Source organism: Lutra lutra, chromosome 4, assembly GCF_902655055.1.
Source record: "Lutra lutra chromosome 4, mLutLut1.2, whole genome shotgun sequence".
NCBI lineage: Eukaryota > Metazoa > Chordata > Mammalia > Carnivora > Mustelidae > Lutra > Lutra lutra.
In genome coordinates, this window is record NC_062281.1 from 32433360 (window position 1) to 32451160 (window position 17801).

At 42.7% G+C, this 17801-nt stretch overlaps 1 protein-coding gene across 4 annotated transcripts in view; it reads right to left on the reverse strand.

Annotated features, from left to right (window-relative positions):
* The window catches only part of OXR1 (oxidation resistance 1), a 447991-nt gene extending 430634 nt beyond the window's left edge, over positions 1-17357 (reverse strand). For 2 of the 4 annotated variants that reach the window (XM_047724297.1, XM_047724293.1), the window contains exon 1: positions 17171-17357. The gene's annotated coding sequence lies outside the window, so the exon portion shown is untranslated. The remainder of the gene's footprint in view (positions 1-17170) is intronic. The other 2 variants (XM_047724292.1, XM_047724290.1) reach the window with 1 other exon arrangement.
* Between the last annotated feature and the right edge of the window lie 444 nt (positions 17358-17801).

The window sequence follows — 17801 nt, forward strand, 5'->3', positions numbered from 1 at the left end:
TCATGTGAAACAGTTCAGAAATTACACAAATGTAGGCACATGGACCCTGGGTTGACACCTTGAAACGGGAAGAATGTTCCTCTTGCTCACGCCCAATGCCTCAGAGTAGCCAAAAACAAAGTCCAACTAGAATAATACAATGAGCTGGTAGCTAATTCGTTCCACTGGTAACTAATATTATAATGAGCCAGACCTGCTCAATTACTTTGAGGACAAAATTTTGCCATTTTGAAAAGTACGCACATGAAATGAAAATTGTATTTTATATTCTCACTCAAATGATAAAAAGATTGCAAGAATTTTAATTCAAAGTAGTGGCTAAGAGGATCATATAGACATCAGTGTTCAATACTACTATGGCCTATGTTCGTTAATCAAATGGAAAATTCAAAACTTTTCTATAAATTTAAATGTACCAGGGATTACCATCCCCGCAAAGAGCTTTCTTGCAAGCCAATTCAATTACAGACATAGTATCTTCAGCCTTTCATAAGGAGGTCCAAATAAACAGGCAAACAATCACAACTAAAATAGCAAGCTGGTATCTAAATGACTTTAATAGCCCCTTTTCTAAAAAGATTGGAAACAATGTAATAGCTTTTATAATGGAAACGTTATGAACAAGTCTTCAAAGATACATGACAAAAGCCAGTGGTTTAGAATTCCCCTAGTTCAGAAGTTCAAAGAAACAAGTAATTTTATCCTGGAACTGAAACCAAAAGCTTGCTAGCAGACTTGAAGGAATAGTTGTAATAATGAATATGTATTATGGTACAGGTGTCATGTCCACTGTGCTTAAATAGCAGACTTTTTTTTTTTTTTTTTTTTTAATTTCTAGGCATCCTGCTTTTGTTTAATGCTATCTGTTCTCCTGGAAAAGAAATACAGTTACTCTGTATCGAAGGATCATTGATCATGTCACCCCCTGCTTCAAAAACAAAAATCCTCAGTCTGGCCAAGAAGATCCTGCATTGTCTGATGGCAGGCTTATCTTTCCACCTCCACTTTGTCCCATCCTTACCCTTCTCCCAGGCACAGACTTTCATTTCCTCGTATGTGACAAAATGTTTCCTCTGCTAAGAACACTTCTCTACTCCTTGCCTCAACTCCAGCCCCATACAGCTCTTAACCTAGGGAGCCCCCTCTTTTCTCAAGCACAGGTCCCTCTATTCCTCAGCCTTCCTCCCATGCCACCTGCCTGGTCTACGGAGCACCTTCCAGGCACTATAACCAATGCCTTTCCCTCCAACACCCATGAGGGCAGGGAGCATGTGTGCTTTGCCCCTTATTATATTCCAGTGTTAAGCTGAGTGCCTGGCACATACTAGGATCCCAAATGTTTGTTAGAAAAATATTCCATTAAAAAAAAAAGAAGAAAAATGTTCCATGAAATCGAAGCCTAATGTTTCCCTGTAAGTATATTTTTGTCAAAATATATTTAGATTTGGCAGATATCACTGTGATTTGCATTCCTGAGACACATCAGGAAGGTCACAGTGAAAGTATTTTAGTGACTTCAGGAAATTCCTAGATAACTGTCAGGTTATATAGACCAGACATAGGTCAATGATAGAAGTTAAACAAAAGCAGATTTTTGCCCCAGAAGAGGCAAAACTTCCTGTCAGGGTTGTCAAAATGAAATAAGCTCCCCTGAGGTATTCAGAGAATCTACACAGAGAATCTACAGATCCTCAAAAATGTACCCTTTGCATTTACAAATTGGCATGTAACTTACTAGAACCAATGCTTCCTACAGAATAGCACAGCTGGCATTTAGCCAACCAAGCACAGATCTGGTAAATTAGAACTCACTCAACAGCTCTGGCTTTCTGGACCACACCCTGAATGGAACTTACTACTCAGATTCCAAGAAAGGTTTTAGGTTCTTAACCTTTCTAAGCGCTATGAATCCTTCTGAGAGTCGGTTAAGGCCTGTGATCTCTCTGAAAAATGAGATACACAGAACTATAAAGGAAACAAAATACAGTGAAATACAACTGTCAAATTTTAAAAGCATAAACTGTGACATGGTAAACATGTTTTCTTAACTAATTGAATACAAAGATCTAACAGCAGCTCCAATAATAACCACACTTTCAAATAGGGATGAACATAAACGACTTTAAAAAAATCCGTAGGGGTTCCTGGGTGGCTCAGGTGGTTAAGTGTCCAACTCTTGATCTCAGCTTAGGTCTTGATCTCAGTGTCGTGAGTTCAAGCCCCACACTGGGCTCCAGTGGCAGATTTCACACTGGGCATGGAGCCTACTTTAAAAAAAAAAAAATCTGCAAACAACTGTAATGTGATGTGATATTATCTGTGATTTCCACTGGCAAAAAAGTCACAGGTACTGCCAAGGCTTCTTTGTTTTGTGACCTGTACTCTCAATTAAAGGCAATACTAAATTTCAGTTGGATGTAAGTAACAGTAAAGATGTCATTTTTGTATCTAGTATACTGAGTTCTATCCATGCTTGCAAATTACAGGTTAAAAACCTGTATTTGAAGGACATTACATGAATTCTAAAGATCCTTTAGCCTGGAAGAATCTTTGATCAACTTGATATAAGTTTAGGGGAGTGGAAAGGCTGTATATATATTTATGGAGGCCTCTGAGTTTCAAAAATAGAATGGTTTATAAATCAATAGTATTTTATGCATTATAATGAAAAAGAACATGCAGATACTATGTAGGTTTTTTTCTTGTTGAGAAAATCAGGACCATCAAGTCTCTCCTACCCTTACAATCAACCCCTCCAGGCAACTCCTGCTTTCTCCATAATTCTCTTGATCTACTTCTGAATGTTTGCATTTTCTAAAGTTCTGTGTTTTTCATGAAACATTCATGGCTACTGCTCTAATGGTTACCGTCAGTAATTACTGGCACAGGGGTGAGGTCAAGCAACTTTCCTTTTATTTCTTTTTATTGTCAAGTAGAATTCTGCTCTGTGGAATACTACCACAATCTGTTCATCCATTGCCCAACTGAAAGATATCCTGGTTACTTCCAATATTTGGCAATTCGAATACAGAGGCTACCGATGTTTGTATTCTCTGAGTCTATCCTCAGTCTTAGGCCTTAGTCTGGGTCTTGGGTTGACTTTTCCTCAACATTTCTGCCCCGTCTTCCCTGTGTCAACCAAAATATGCTCTTGATCTGTTGCAGATCTCCAGCTGGTATCAGTATGGGATACTGGGCCCAGTGGGGTTTCCGTCCCTCCCCCAGAGGCTTAAGGCTTTTGTGTATGAGGGAAGAATCTGGGTTTGTAGGTGAGATTTTGTGCCTGTTCCCAGGGGAAGACTCTCACCACCTGCACACCTGAGGAACCAAGGGGTTATCTCTCTGGTCCACTTCCTTGCCCCTGAGCTTTCTAGTGAACACTGAGCAGAGGCCCATGGGGAAGAACGTGTGGGGAGTGCATATTCTCCTTGTGCCTGTGCTCCCATTTATTGTCAACTAGACTGCTGGCCTTCACTTGACTTTTAAGGATTCATTTACGATTTTAAATGCTTTTTTCTTCTTCATGTTTTAAATTTTTTTACTATTATTCTTAGTTGTGGTAAAACATGTCTGACGTAAAATTTATCATCCTAACTATTTTTAGGTGTACAGTTCAGAGGCACGAAGGACATTCACACGGTTTCACAACCATCACTACTACCCACCTCCTGTTTAATATCATACCATTTTTTTAAGTTTCAACTACCCAAATTTTTAAAGGAAGCTTGTGTCGTTACTTTATACTAAAATTAGAACTTAGCATAAATAGAGGATAAAATAAAAAAATAAATACTATGAAAACAAAACAATGTTACTGGACTTCTAAAAGCTTTACATCTGAAGCCTACTCTTCATTAAAAAGGGAGATTTAGGTGTATTAGAGAGGTGTTATAAACTAGCACCAAACTGAAACTTTCTCCTTGCCTTAGTGAGAAACACTGAAAGGCAACAGATTCAAAGTCCTTTCAGTTCAATTCAGTACATATCCATATGCCACCCAAAGTCATTCTGATCCTGCATAAAACCAGTCATCGATCCCACACCTTTAGAAACACTGCTTTAGCCTAAGTCCCCTCCAGTCTTCACATTAACATATTAACTTTAGAGGTTCAGGGCTAGCTCTGCTGGCAAAGAAAACCTAGAGGAGGAAAGAGATTAAGGAGAAAAATTACTCCCCACTTCCAACACTATTTTTAAAATGGTAAAATGAAACAAAGATAGTGATGATACATGAGCAAGGAAATCCTAGAAGACCAGAAGGCTATAAAAGATAGTAGGCATGAATATGGCAGGGCTGATACCAATCAGGTAAGTACCCGGGTAAACGATGCACATACATTTGTAAACCAGACTCTGATTAAACAACAGACTCATTCAACGAATAGTTACCGATCCTCTGCTTTATGACAGATAGCGTGTGGGATCCTGGATTGTTCCTGATCGGTTCCAGAGTAAGCTCTGAAATACGTGTCTGTGTAAGAACTGGAGACTATGTCTGCCGTTTGAACTTCTCCTTCTACCAACATGTAGTACCGTACTCAAGGCTCAATAAACCTTTGGGGTTCACTAGAGCCCTCGGTATTCCTAGAAGAGACTCTTCAACATGGAACTGTGGGCAGTTATCTAATCTAGGTGCCCTTCACATTCAGAAATCTCTTCTACATCATCATGACAAATATTTACCCAGTTTACGCTGACTGCTTCCAGAGCTATGGCCCTCACTAACTCTCATGGTAGCTCATTCCTCTCTGGAACCCACTAATGTAAGAATGTTTCTGCTCACAGCGAAAGAAAATGGGCTTCCCTGAAACTTCCAGCCATGGGTCCTAGTCTCTGTATGTGAACAAAGATGGCATCTTTCTTCCTTTCAACATCTGGAGGCTCATATTATATTTATCTTAAACTCCCCTTTGCCAAGTTTATGGTCTGCAGTTCAAAAAAACTGTTCTTGAAAGCCAAATTGTTTTCTACCAGTTTTCCACTGGACAGAAGACTATCTAAAAAAGAGTGCCTAATACTTGCCATGATGCTTCAGATAGAGTTTTACTAGAGAGAATGATAGGCTATCACCCCTCCCGCTCTTCAGACCTAACTGTGTGCACTATTGTTTGTTTTACCCACACCGCACTTGTACTGAGTTGGATGGTGTTCCTCCCAATTTCGTGTCCTCCCTGGAATCTAAGAATCTTAGCTTATTTGGAAGTAGAGTCTTAAAAGATGTCATTGCTTATGTTAAGATGGGGTCACACTAGAATAGTAAGGGCCCTTAATCCAACACGACCTGTGTCCTTATTAGAAGACAAGAGACAGAGTCAGACGCAGCGGAGAGTGAACACCGTATGACAATGGAGACAGAGACTGCAATGACACATCTATAAATCAAGGAACGTCATGGATTCCTGGAAGCACGAGAAGGTAAAAGAAAGGAATGGAACAGAGTCTCCCCGTCAAGTCTTCAGAGACACAACAGCCCCCACCAACTTTGACTCCCAAAATCTATCTTTCAGAACTGTGAGACAGTGAATTTCTGTGGTTTGAAGTCACCCAGTTTGTGGGAACTTGTTAGAGCAGACGTAGGAGAGTAACACAGTATTTTTGTCTTCAACATAGATACTCTGCTTAGATAATATACTCAGGGTTCCCCCCACCTTTTTTTCCTTCTAGTAATTCATCACCACTGAAGCACATTTCTCCATCATGAATCTCTGTAACGGACATTAGTTCAGTGTGCCTGCCCAGCATCATCTATTTCCATTTCTCTGGTAGCAGCAGATCATTGATTATGTCTTGGGCTAATTCCTTGGGCACATTAAACACAGTTGTCAGTGGACTATCAGTCAAGATGTCTTGTTCTTTCCCAGAACATACTCTCTCTCCCCGCCACACCCCCTCGCACTGGGAATCCTGAGCCGTGACCATAGTGACACAAAGATGGAAAAGAGCTAGAGTTGGTTCATCCCAGTAGTGGGCTATCCTTTCCCAGGTCTTGTTTGTCAGCATTTCCTTCAGTTCCATGAACTCTTCCATCAACTACCCAAGGAATTCCTTTCTGCTTAAATTAACCAGAGTCAGTTCTATTTAATTTAGTTAGGGAATACTGATAAATTAGAAAACTGAAGCTCTGGATTTTGTTCTGTTTTCTTTTACTGTTTATCTTATTTTGCCTTACAACTATTAGTAGGGTGAAATTTCAGTTTCACTCAATTCCCTCCCACAAAAGTCCAAATGATTAGCTCAAAATACCTCGAGGTACAACTATCTATAATGGATTTGTTATTGTTATTTGCAAAGGCTATGTGTTTCAGTCCAAGAAGAGGAAGCTGATAGAAAACTTAAAATAATGCATAGTTCAAGTGGACTACTAGCAACCTTTTTATTTTCACTCAAAGGATGGCAAAAATAATTTATTAACTGCAATACCCAAGAAAAGTTTCCCCATAATATTTAATGACAAACATGATGTGTACCTAAGAATGAAACAAAAATTCTTAATATATAACATAACCAGCAGTTGTGCCAATAAGACTATGCTAAAATGTCATCTCCCTAGGTTTTTCTTATTTCTTTTATTTTACTTTTTAATTTAGAGTGAAGGAGAGAGAGCATGCACATGGCGGGGGGTGGGGGAGCAGGGAGAGGGAGAGAGAGAGAGAGAGAGAGAGAGAATCTTAAGCAGGCTTCAAGCCCAGCACGGAGCCCAATGCAGGGTTCAATCTCACAACCAGACCCTGAGATTATGACCTGAGATGAAATCAAGATCTGACGTTTACCCAACTGAGCTACCTAGGCACCCCTCCCTAGGTTTTTCTAAAAATCGCTGAATATTTCCATAGTGCCAGAATGGTTCTTTTTCCCTCTTGGCTGTTCATTTTAGTTCACATAATTAAAAACTATATCTTATTTTTTTCTCTATTATATACTTACCAAAATGATTGCTTATTTGAAATTCAAAACCATGCTGGTAAAGAGTTGATAAATACTTCAGTGATATAAAAGAGTACCTTTAAACTTCCTTGGCCCTTTTAAGAATTTAAGATCTAAATAGATCTAGTGGTAATAAATGCCCTACTTATTTCCATCACTTTTTTATTTTTTAACTCATTATGCTAGAATATATATTCCTTCATGTTGGGAAGTACCTAACGGAAAACCAATTTTTAACCTTGACATGTACAACTCACTCATCACAAGTCGATTATATTTTATAGTAGCTTAAAAGCTGGCTTTAAAAATGCAATGATGTTTATGTTACTAAACCATTTAGATGAATGAAAACAGAATAAAATATTTTTTACTCAAAGCTATTTATCATGGCTGTTAACATTCCTCTGCTAAACTGTGGTATGTGCCTGTGACATCTTGTCACTGTGATTTACATAAAGATTTAAACATAGAGGAGAAGGAATCCTTAGTCTATTACTATACTAATTCTCAATGTTAGACCACATTTTATCTTAGAAAACAACTGCATTTAAAAGTCTTCTGTGGGGCGCCTGGGTGGCTCAGATGGTTAAGCGTCTGCCTTCAGCTCAGGTCATGATCCCAGGGTCCTGGGATTGAGTCCCACATCAGGCTCCCTGCTCAGCAGGGAGTCTGCTTCTCACTCCCTCTCTGTTCCCCCGGCTTGTGCACTCTCTCTCTCTCTCTCTCTGTCAAATAAATAAATAAAAATAAAATGTATTTAAAAAATAAATAAACAGGGACGCCTGGGTGGCTCAGTTGGTTGGACGACTGCCTTCGGCTCAGGTCATGATCCCGGGGGTCCCAGGATCGAGTCCCACATCGGGCTCCCAGCTCCATGGGGAGTCTGCTTCTCCCTCTGACTTTCTCCTCGCTCATGCTCTCTCTCACTGTCTCTTTCTCAAATAAATAAATAAAATCTTTAAAAAAAAAATAAAAAAAAATAAAATAAAATAAATAAACAAAGTCTTCTGTGGCTATGGCCCCAACAAGGACTGTAGAATTTTTAAACAAATATAAAGATTTAATGAATTAACCTTTCTGGAATATTTTGCTAGCTGCCAACATGTAGAAATTTGTAGACATTAAGAATTGTTTGTGGGCTGCCTGACACCTGGGTGGCTCAGTCAGTTAAACCACTGCCTTCGGCCCAGGTCGTGATCCAGGGTCCTGGGATCAAGTCCCCTATCCGGCTCCTTGCTCAGCGGAGAGCCTGCTTCTCTCTCTGCCTCGGCCTGCCATTCTGCCTACTAGTGGGCTCGTGCGCGCGGGCGCTCTCTCTCTCTTTCTCTGACAAATAAATAAATAAATAAAATCTTTAAAAAAAAAAAAAGAAAAAGAATTGTTTGTAGCATAAATCCTAGCCTTCATGTCCACTACTTTGGTCTGTGAATGTAGGACCAGTAGCCAGCAAGGTCACCTGTGATCCAAGGGATAAGTCATTAGATATTGGATAATAATGTCAAATAATAATAACTTACATAATGACAGATACTCCTGACATTTTGAGAAAACAGTGATCCTATGACCAAATGTCTAATGTAAGAAAATATATTAATGTGTTTCTTTAACATTTATTTGGGCTTTTTTAAAGATTTTATTTATTTGAGAGAGAGTGAGTGAGAGAAAGAGAAAGAGCAGGGGAAGAGTGGAGGGAGAGGGAGAAGCAGACTCCCCGCTGATCAGGGAGCCCAATGTGGGGCTCAATGCGGGCTCGATGCAGGGGCTCAAACCCAGTACTCTGGGATCATGACCTGAGCCAAAGGCAGCCACTTAACTGACTGAATCACCCAGGTGCCCCAACAAATGTTTATCTGCAACAAAACATAAATCTCAGTGTCTATCCATCCAGTCTAATGATGTATAATTAAGGATGAAAGCTAATATACATTGGTTTCTTTTAATCATGAAGATTCAGATCTATTCAGTAGTGGAGAGGGAAGAATTCTCTAGACTTCAACCATGACTTGGATGAAATAAAACCATGACTACAACATTTTTCTTTAGGGCTGAATAATAACACAAGTGCTGTAGTAGCCCCCTCTTGTTTATCTGCCTAATGTAGAATCTTCCTTCTCCCCCAAACAAACTCCTATCTTTCTATAGGAAAACGTATACCAACCAACCTATATAATCCTTCTGGCCACTGTGATTGGTAGACTAGGTTCTTACCTAACTGGAGCCAGCAAGATATGAAAGGGATGTTTCTTGGGATTTCTGAAAAGAGCAGTTTCTTCGTTCTTCTGCGACAGCTATGAGAAGATTCTCCCCTTCGCTGGATTTGAACCTGAGAGAATAAAGCCCTACAAGCTTCTGGCAGCCATCTTAGAACCCCAAGGAGAGACCCTGTCAGAAACAGAGCCAACACTCAGGAAGGGGAACTAAGAAACTACAATGGGTTGGGGGGACACCTGGGGGTGGCTCAGTCAGTTAAGTCTCTGCCTTCAGCTCAGGTCATGATCCCAGAATCCCGGAATTGAACCCTGCATTGGGCTCCATGATCTCTGGAAAGTCTGCTTCTCCCTCAGCCCCTCACCCGGCTCATGCTCTCTCTCTCTCTCTCTCTCTTAAATAAATAAATAAAATGCAAAAAAAAAAAAGTGCAACAGGAAAACAAGGAACTTGTCACATGGTATAGACCCTAGATCTGTTCCTACTTAGAGACACAGTTCCCTCCTGTACCCAGTTACGTAATTATGAAGACTTTTCTTCCCTCAAGCCACTTGAAATTAGGTTGTCTGATTCTTGACAATAAAGGAATCTGAACTGATTCAAGTATAAATGATCACCTTCAAAGACAAGGCTGAAATATGGTAGGATTAGCAATGTACAAGGACAAAGGGTGCTAGGATTCATGCTAAGATCTTTATTTGCTTATCTCCCTCAGTCACAACAAAAATCATAATCTGGTATCTGATTTGTGTGATTCTCAATAGATAGGAGAAACTGGAAAGCCAAATAATTTGCCCAAGTTTTCATAGCCACCAACTATAAAAAAAAAAAAAAAAATTGAATTCAAGTCTGTCTGATTATAAAGGGAATGTCCTTTAAAAGTTGCCATCTGTCCTGGTTTCCACTTTTAAGTCTTTTATTACTGCAAACTGATTATATATCTTCACCATAAATTACAAATAAGACAGCATACATAATACAACTTAACAACTTGCAAAGTATCTCTAATGTGTATAGGTTTTTACATTTTTATTGAATCTGAAACTCTTTTCAAGAAACCACAATGGCAACAGCATTAAACTGATTTAAAACAACATCACTATGACCTTTGGCATCAGAACCACCAGAAGGCCAATCTTCAATTTTCTGATCATTAATAAATGTAACCTAGTTGAAGAATATTATCCATAGTGATACTTTTGGTTCTTAGATACCTTTACCAAAAACTCTATTTATGTTCACCCCAATTAGCAAAAAAATGAAGATATACTTGATCAATCTGATCATTAGGTGAACAGTTAAGTTGAACTATGCAAATTCAATTACAGATCCACTGATTTTTATTTTTATTTATTTACAATTTTTTTGTGTATAGAAAACCTAGACTATAACAACTGAAAAGAGATGTTCTTCAAATAAATAAGCATGTTTAAATAAATAGAAGAAATATGGATTTAACTAAGAATGTAAGCGTGCTATTACAGTGGAGAAGGTTTGAACAGAAACTTGAAAAAAATGTAGACTCAGCTGAAATGATGCAGTGACTGCTAAACTTGAGCAAATCACTTCATAATCCTGAATCCCCAAGACCTCATAAGTTAGAAGAAGACATCAGATGACTTCATCACTGACATCCTTTCCTAACCTATGATGCACACCATGGCCTTTTTCCCCCTTCCTTTGCTCACCATGACCTTTCTGACTCCCTACACTCTCTGCTCCCCCTTCCTGGACAGCAACCATGTAAATTCTAGCACCAGAAGCACAGATAAGACCACCACATCCATATTTAATAGGCACCTCCACTTTAAAAATATTTCTTCTAATCCTATCATGAACTCTACAGGAAAAAAAGAAAAAATTAACACCATTTCAAAAATGAGGAACTGGAGCTCCATGAAGTTAAAAAGAAGTTCATCTAAAGTCACAAAACTACTAAGTAGAAGGGCCAGATTTGGCTGCAAAGTTCTTGATCCGAAACTGCTATACCTCTTTCCTCATAATGGGTGGTTAGCATTCTGCTTCATCAGTTGGTGTTTTCCAAATATATCAAGTGATTCTCAAGCCTGGTCACAGCAGTGGTTCAAATCAAAATTGTTAAAATCAGGCTTTACAATCTAGAAAACTGACATACTGTTTTGGTCAGTGGGGTCCCAGACCAATGTCAAGCAGCATCATGTGCTTGTGTACCACAGGCTGCTGTCAGCACCCGTGACTGTGCTCCCAATGACAAAGAGCATGTCGCTTTTACCTTCTTCAAGAAGAGAGAGACAACTCTAAATCACAAAATTAGAAAGGACTGTATCAGTATCCACTTAGCCCAGTATTCTGATTCTAAATGACATCACATAATAAATTTCCCAGAGATAGAAGAGACATGCTATTTATAATGAAGGCTGGAAGCCTCAGGAGATGTCCTGGGCTCTTTGTTTCTTTAAGATGAACACGCATCTACAAACAAAAGTAAAACCTTCCACAGGCAGGTCACCTATTTCATGCATTGCTATTGCTCATCCTTAATGATAATAAACTATAATGAAATAAAAAGAAACCCTCTTTGCCTTTGCCATAGCATAAATTTCAAATCCTGCTTTTGCTGTTGTTGTTCTTAAGTTCGACGGAAGCAACACACAGCATTTGATAAAATTCCCTGCCCTCATGCTACCTTTCTTTCAACTGGGATGATAACTGACATGCCACAATGACCATCAAGTTTGTTTTTAAGTAATGGAACCGCTATGTTCATTCATTTGCCCCTATATAAGGCGTATGTATGACCTAACTTGCGGAACAACAAAAATGCTCAGTTCTATAATCTTTCTATTAGTTACCTCAAAATAGTGACTTGGCTTGCTCAGTCTCTGAAGGTGTGTATTCAGAGTCTTTGCTGCAAACATGATTAGGACAGAACTGATTTCAAATTCTGCTTCCTTCTAACCATCATACCAGCCGTCCCACTGCCTTCTTCCACCAGGACTATCAGCAGCATATAAGGGCACACATCTATTCAACAAGTGAACTGCAGGGAAGGGAACCATTTCTCCTTGTTCAGATGTCAAACAAAATCAATAACCACTTCCTAAAGAAAGAAAAAGGGAGACAAGAACTGACCTCTTTCACCTCAAATTGCTCACGCCCTCTTTGGCTAGTCTATACAGACATCCACGTAACCTTCCCCTCTGAATGTTTGTGTTTAGAAGTATTTTCAAGAATTATGCTGTATCTCTATAATTGCTCCAAATTTCATGAAAATGAGTAACCATCCTGTTTACAGATAGTTTTAAAGATGTGTATAAAATAATGTATATTCTCTGAATGACCTTAGTTTTGAAACTGACTGCTATGCACACAGCAGCCTAGCCTTAAAGATGCCCATAGTCCCAGTACCTACCTAACGGACTTGCTACCGTTGAACTGACAAATGCTTGCTGAATTTGTAATACATGATTCTCATTGGTTCAAATCATATCCGTGAGCTTTTATATAGTCCAATGACAGGTACACTCCACCAACACCAGTTTTGTTCACACTGAAGTTCTCTTTTCCTCCGTTCTTTCACCATTCCCCTGGGAAAGAGGAAGCCTTCCTAACAGCAACTGAACAAACAACTGAAAAACAACTCAAACATGCAACCAGAGACACCGAGGTTGACTTTGTGGGAAACAAGCGCTCTCCCACTGCCTTTTTGCAAGAGAGACATCAATCTCTGCTCTACATGGAAGCAAGGAAGAGCTGTTTGTGTCTGTACACACAGGAAAAAAGGGAGGGATTACCGGGTACCCCCAGAGACTTAGCAGGACTCTGAAGTCCCTTCTGCTACAGAAACTCCTGAGGGACTGAGGGATGGCCATGGCCAGGAGTGAAGGGAATGGTTATTAGAACGAGAAAGGAAGTAAGCAGCCCTAATGATGATCTCTGTAGAATGAATTGTGGTATCTACCAACCAATCACCAAACAATGGTGGGGGGGGGGGGGCAAGGAGAGAAGGTCAAATAGTGACTGAATCTCTCTAGTTCTTCTAGACCTCCTAGAATGACAAAGCTTTTATCTAATAAGTGTTCTGAGTTCCTGCATACACGTGGTATTAGAACTGTTCCCTGATCTTATTACATTCATGAGTGTAAGCTATTGCTCTTTCTCTCTAGGCAAGAGTACTATGCTACAAGGTAGAAAGGTTTGTTTCTCAATACATGCCATGCTGTCAATTTAAAATTGGAACTCAATACGTGAAAATTACATGGGATTCTTACCTTCTTGTGTTGATGTCTACAAATACTAGGGTTTCACTTTGGAACATTTTATAAGGCTTCTAATAAAAATTCATCTAAAAATTCATTTTTTCTCTGATTCTGTTCAATCCCTCACTACAATTCATCTAACATTTTTCCCTCTGATTCTGTTCAATCCCTCACTACATGAAAAAATTACTGTTGTAATCTTAATTATTTTTAATTTAAAAAATTTTAATTATGTATGTTAAAGAGCAATTACCAAACCAGTTCAGTGGAAAATACTGTAGCTGAACAATTTTATAACTTGTTTTCATCAAAAATGTTTACTCGGTTTCATCAAAAATGTTTACCTATCACTGTAGACATTCCCAATACATGCTAGGATTTGTTTTCAAGGCTGAAAAGAAGTTCTGCTAAAAGGAAACCTCTTCCATTTCCCTAAAACAAGTGCTTTTGAACATGGAGCCATTCTGCAAAGAAAGCCTCTTAGTATTAACTACTCCTACTAATTTTCAAGATGAATTCCAATAGCAATATGTGAAAGTATCCTAACAAGAGTTGTTTTTATTTCAAAACATGTCTTGTGATAAGGCAGGGTTTTTCAAATTCAGCCCTACTAAGATTTGGAGTCGGATAATTCTTTATTGTGGGAGACTACCCAGTGTGTTGTAGAATGTTAACAACATCCCTGGCCTCTGCCCACAAGATGCCTGAAGCAACCCCCTTCCTAAAAAATGTCTCCAGATGTTGCCAGTGTACCCTGGGGGGGGGGGGAGGGGCAAAATCACCCCTCTAGAAAACCACTGTTCTAAGCCTATCAAAAAGATACCCTGAGGTAACAGGTCATTTCTCTCCTTCCATATTGACTAACATTTCTTTCTCTCTCCTAGTTCTGTCTCATCGAGCCATTTCAGCACTTTTTTAAAATGCCTTTACCTTAGGACAGCAAAGATTTCACTGAATATTTCTTAAAGCATACCAGGGCTTAGGAAACAATCCTCCTGGAAAATTATTGTCAAAATATGCTTCTGAGGACTAAGAACCAGCCCAAGGATACAATCCTATTTCCAATGCAAGAGATGAAGGATAGACAGGGAAGGGTTTTCTCATTTCACATTAAATTTAACATTTTATAAATGAAGACTTCACCTCCACATGCTCATAAGCTCTTCAGGAGCCTAAATTCTGCCCTTTTTTGGGGGGAGGGGGGCACCCAAATCAATTTGTGCAATAATCACTCCTCCCTGACCTCCAAACAAACAAAACCTGGCAAACATATAAGGTTATGTTGTATCTGTACAGCACTCCAGGGAGAACAGAATTGATGGCTAACCTTAACTACATGTTCTAACAATAATCAATGGAAAATTTAAAAAACAAAACAAAACATAGTAATAGAAGGAGAAACTGACAGCATTAAGTCTTCATTCAGTCTCCACCTTTCAGATATCCAGAATCATGGACATATTTCATAAGGTACATCTCAATAGTTATTGTACTAGAAACTAAGAAAGCCAATGTCACATGGAATATGAGGACGTGCCCTGGCCATGAAGCTTGTTTGTCCTTTCTGCTGTATCTCTCCACAGGTCAGTGATCACCCCGCAAGACAGCCCATACCATGCTCCTCACCACTTTTCTAGAGTTCTCCCTTCCCTTCATCTGCTGCTCCCCCTGCAATTTGGATGCAGGAACTATTTCTGGTGGTTGCACAACCACCTCAGAGCCCAGCCCTCTTAGGAATCCGCAGACAGTAGGTTAAGTTCTCACTTTTCCCTTTCTGAGTCCTTCCATAGATGGTACAGGTTTCCAGAGTCACCTTCATCCTCATTTCCTCGTATCTGGTAAAGTCTCTCTAAAAATATGGCAACGGCGAGACAGCATAGAAAGCTGGATGGAGTCTGAGAAGGCGCAGACGTGGTAACAGATCCCGCCCCCCGCCCCCCACATCTCTCCGATTTCCGATCCTGTATGCTGAAGACGCTTCTTCCCTTCTTGCGGTTGGTAGGTGAAATTTTTCTGAGTCAAAGAGGCGTTTTTGCATAAAGCTTTTTGCATTAGACGCTTGTTTATTCTATTAATCTGGTCTTATTTTCTTTTTAAGTTACATTTACATGTGGGAAACTCGGGGAAGATCCCTGGTCTCGAAAACCCATGAGTGCTGGTCACTCTGCCGGGCTTCTGGGTCCCAATGGCCATTTGGAGCCATCATGCTTCCGGAGTCCGTGGGGCAACATCACCGCGTCACCTGCAGGGGCAGCAGAGTCAACTGCGGACCCCCGGAGTGACGCCCCAGGTAAGGAACCGAGGCCGGAGCCCCTTTGGCCGCCGGAACTCCTAGGATTCCCCCCCGCACAGAAGGGACGTCCGCCTCCTCGGGGTACCAAATCAGAGCACAAGACTGGAGCCAGGTTCGGGGTGTGCGGAGGACCGGGAAGAGATTAGAAAGGTGCATCATTGGACGAGCAAGGAATGTGACTCTGGGGAAAGGAGATAGAAGAGACGTAGGAAAACACGTTTCCCTTAATCCCCTCCCCGTGCCGCCTGTGGATCCCAGGATCTCCTCGTCATGGAGACAGACTGCAGCAACAGACGCGACCCTGGGCTGGCAACATGCATACACTCGCGCACACACGCCCCGCCGCGAGTTGCACGCTGCAGACTTCTGCCTGACTTCCCAGCCCAAACCACCTTACCTTCCGGGCCAGACCACGGATTCCTATGGCCCAGAAGAGACACCACCCCTCTCCGCTCCCTGCAATACACACATTCGGACTCCAGACTGCACTCAGAGGAGGCTGGGAACCACTTACGGGAAACCCAGGCAGTTCCCATGTAAATAACTGCCCTCCCGGCTGCCTGATCTGTCCAAATCTCCTACTAGCTCGCCCAGAGCAAGCAAGCGGCCCTGCGACCAATCCAGGTAGGAAAAGGAGGAGGAGCCTGGGGTGCAAATGAACCTCAGAGGACCGCTACTAAGTATTCAGGGGACCACACGTAGCCTTAAACCCCTTCCCGAGCCTTCTGACTCCACCAGCAGCCCGGTTCCTCCATCCGATCTCTGCACCGCTGCCCTCCTCCTCCTCACCCAAATCCCTCAACGATTTTCCAGCGGGCCCTTCCAAGCCACTTTCTGCATCCATCTCTCTCCAGACGGTTCCCAACAGTGGCCTCGCATACTCACTCCAAAGACCTTGATTCAAGGCTGCCTCGCATCATCATTATAGCGCCCTGAACCTGGCACTAATTCCCAAATTATCCGGGTCCACTTGTTTTCTCCGGAACCTACTGTCCCTTCCACCACCGTCCTTTGCTCTCGTTCAAATCCGCTTTTCACGCGCCCCACTTTCCATCTCTGCGGCTCCGACCAGGACACGCTCACACACACACACACACCCGCCCAACAGCCCCTATACTGCGCTCTCACGCAGCTCCCACCCTAACCCCCGGAGACACCCCGCTTTCCCTCTGCGGCTCTTCTCGGCCGGGCCCCCGCACGCAAACCTAGCCTCCCCATCCCGCACCAGCCCGCTCCCCGCCCGCCGGGTCCTTTCCCCTCACCTCGCGCTCCTTCCCCTCTGCCCAAGTTGGCCCCCTCGGCCCCCGCCAGAGTCAGTTCAGCCCTCCTGCTCCGCCGGTCGCCCCGGCTCGAGCATCCCGGTGGCCGCTCGCTGTCAAATTGGCCAAGCGGCTCGCCGAGGCGCCGGGCATTCGGGGCAGCTGCTAGCCGCGCCTCCCGCCAGCCAGCCCGGGCTCCCCCGGGCGCAGAACCTTCGTCCCACCGCCCAACCACCTTACAAACTTACTTGCCGGTCGCCAGGAGGGGGCTGCGGTGAGCGGCGGCGGGCCCCGCGGCGGCGAGTGCGCCCCTCTCGGCGGGGCTGGGCGGCGCGGCGCCGGCGCTGCGCTCCTGCGGCCGCGCGGTGAATGGGCTCAGCCTGACGCAGCCCAGTTCTGCCCGCGCCGCCGCCGAGGCCGCCGAGCGCTTCCACACATGCTCAGTTTCCGGACCTGCCTGCGTGGACGCTACCAAGAGCGAGCAGCGGCGGGGGGGGATGGGAACAGGCGGATAGCAGCCACCAAGGAACGGCTGCGAGCGGGAGGGTACCACGTTGGAAGCCGGGGAAGAAGACGGACGACGCGCAGCTAAAAATAGCTCCTGCGGAAACCGCGGCTGGGGCTTAAAGCACCCCCTCCCGCGCGCGTCCCCGCCGCCCGGAGCTCCGGAACCTGCGCTCGCTGCCGCGGCGGGGACCGGAGCACGCCCTGTCCGGCCCCTGCCCGCACCTCTCAGAGTGCCTCCTACCCGGGCCCCGGGGCTGTCCGCACCGCTGGGGAGTGGGGGTGTGGGGGTTACTCCCGCCCGCCGGGCAGCCCAATTTCAGGCGTCGCCAAAAACACGGAGGAAAGTTGGGCTAAAGCGATGAAAAAGCTCCG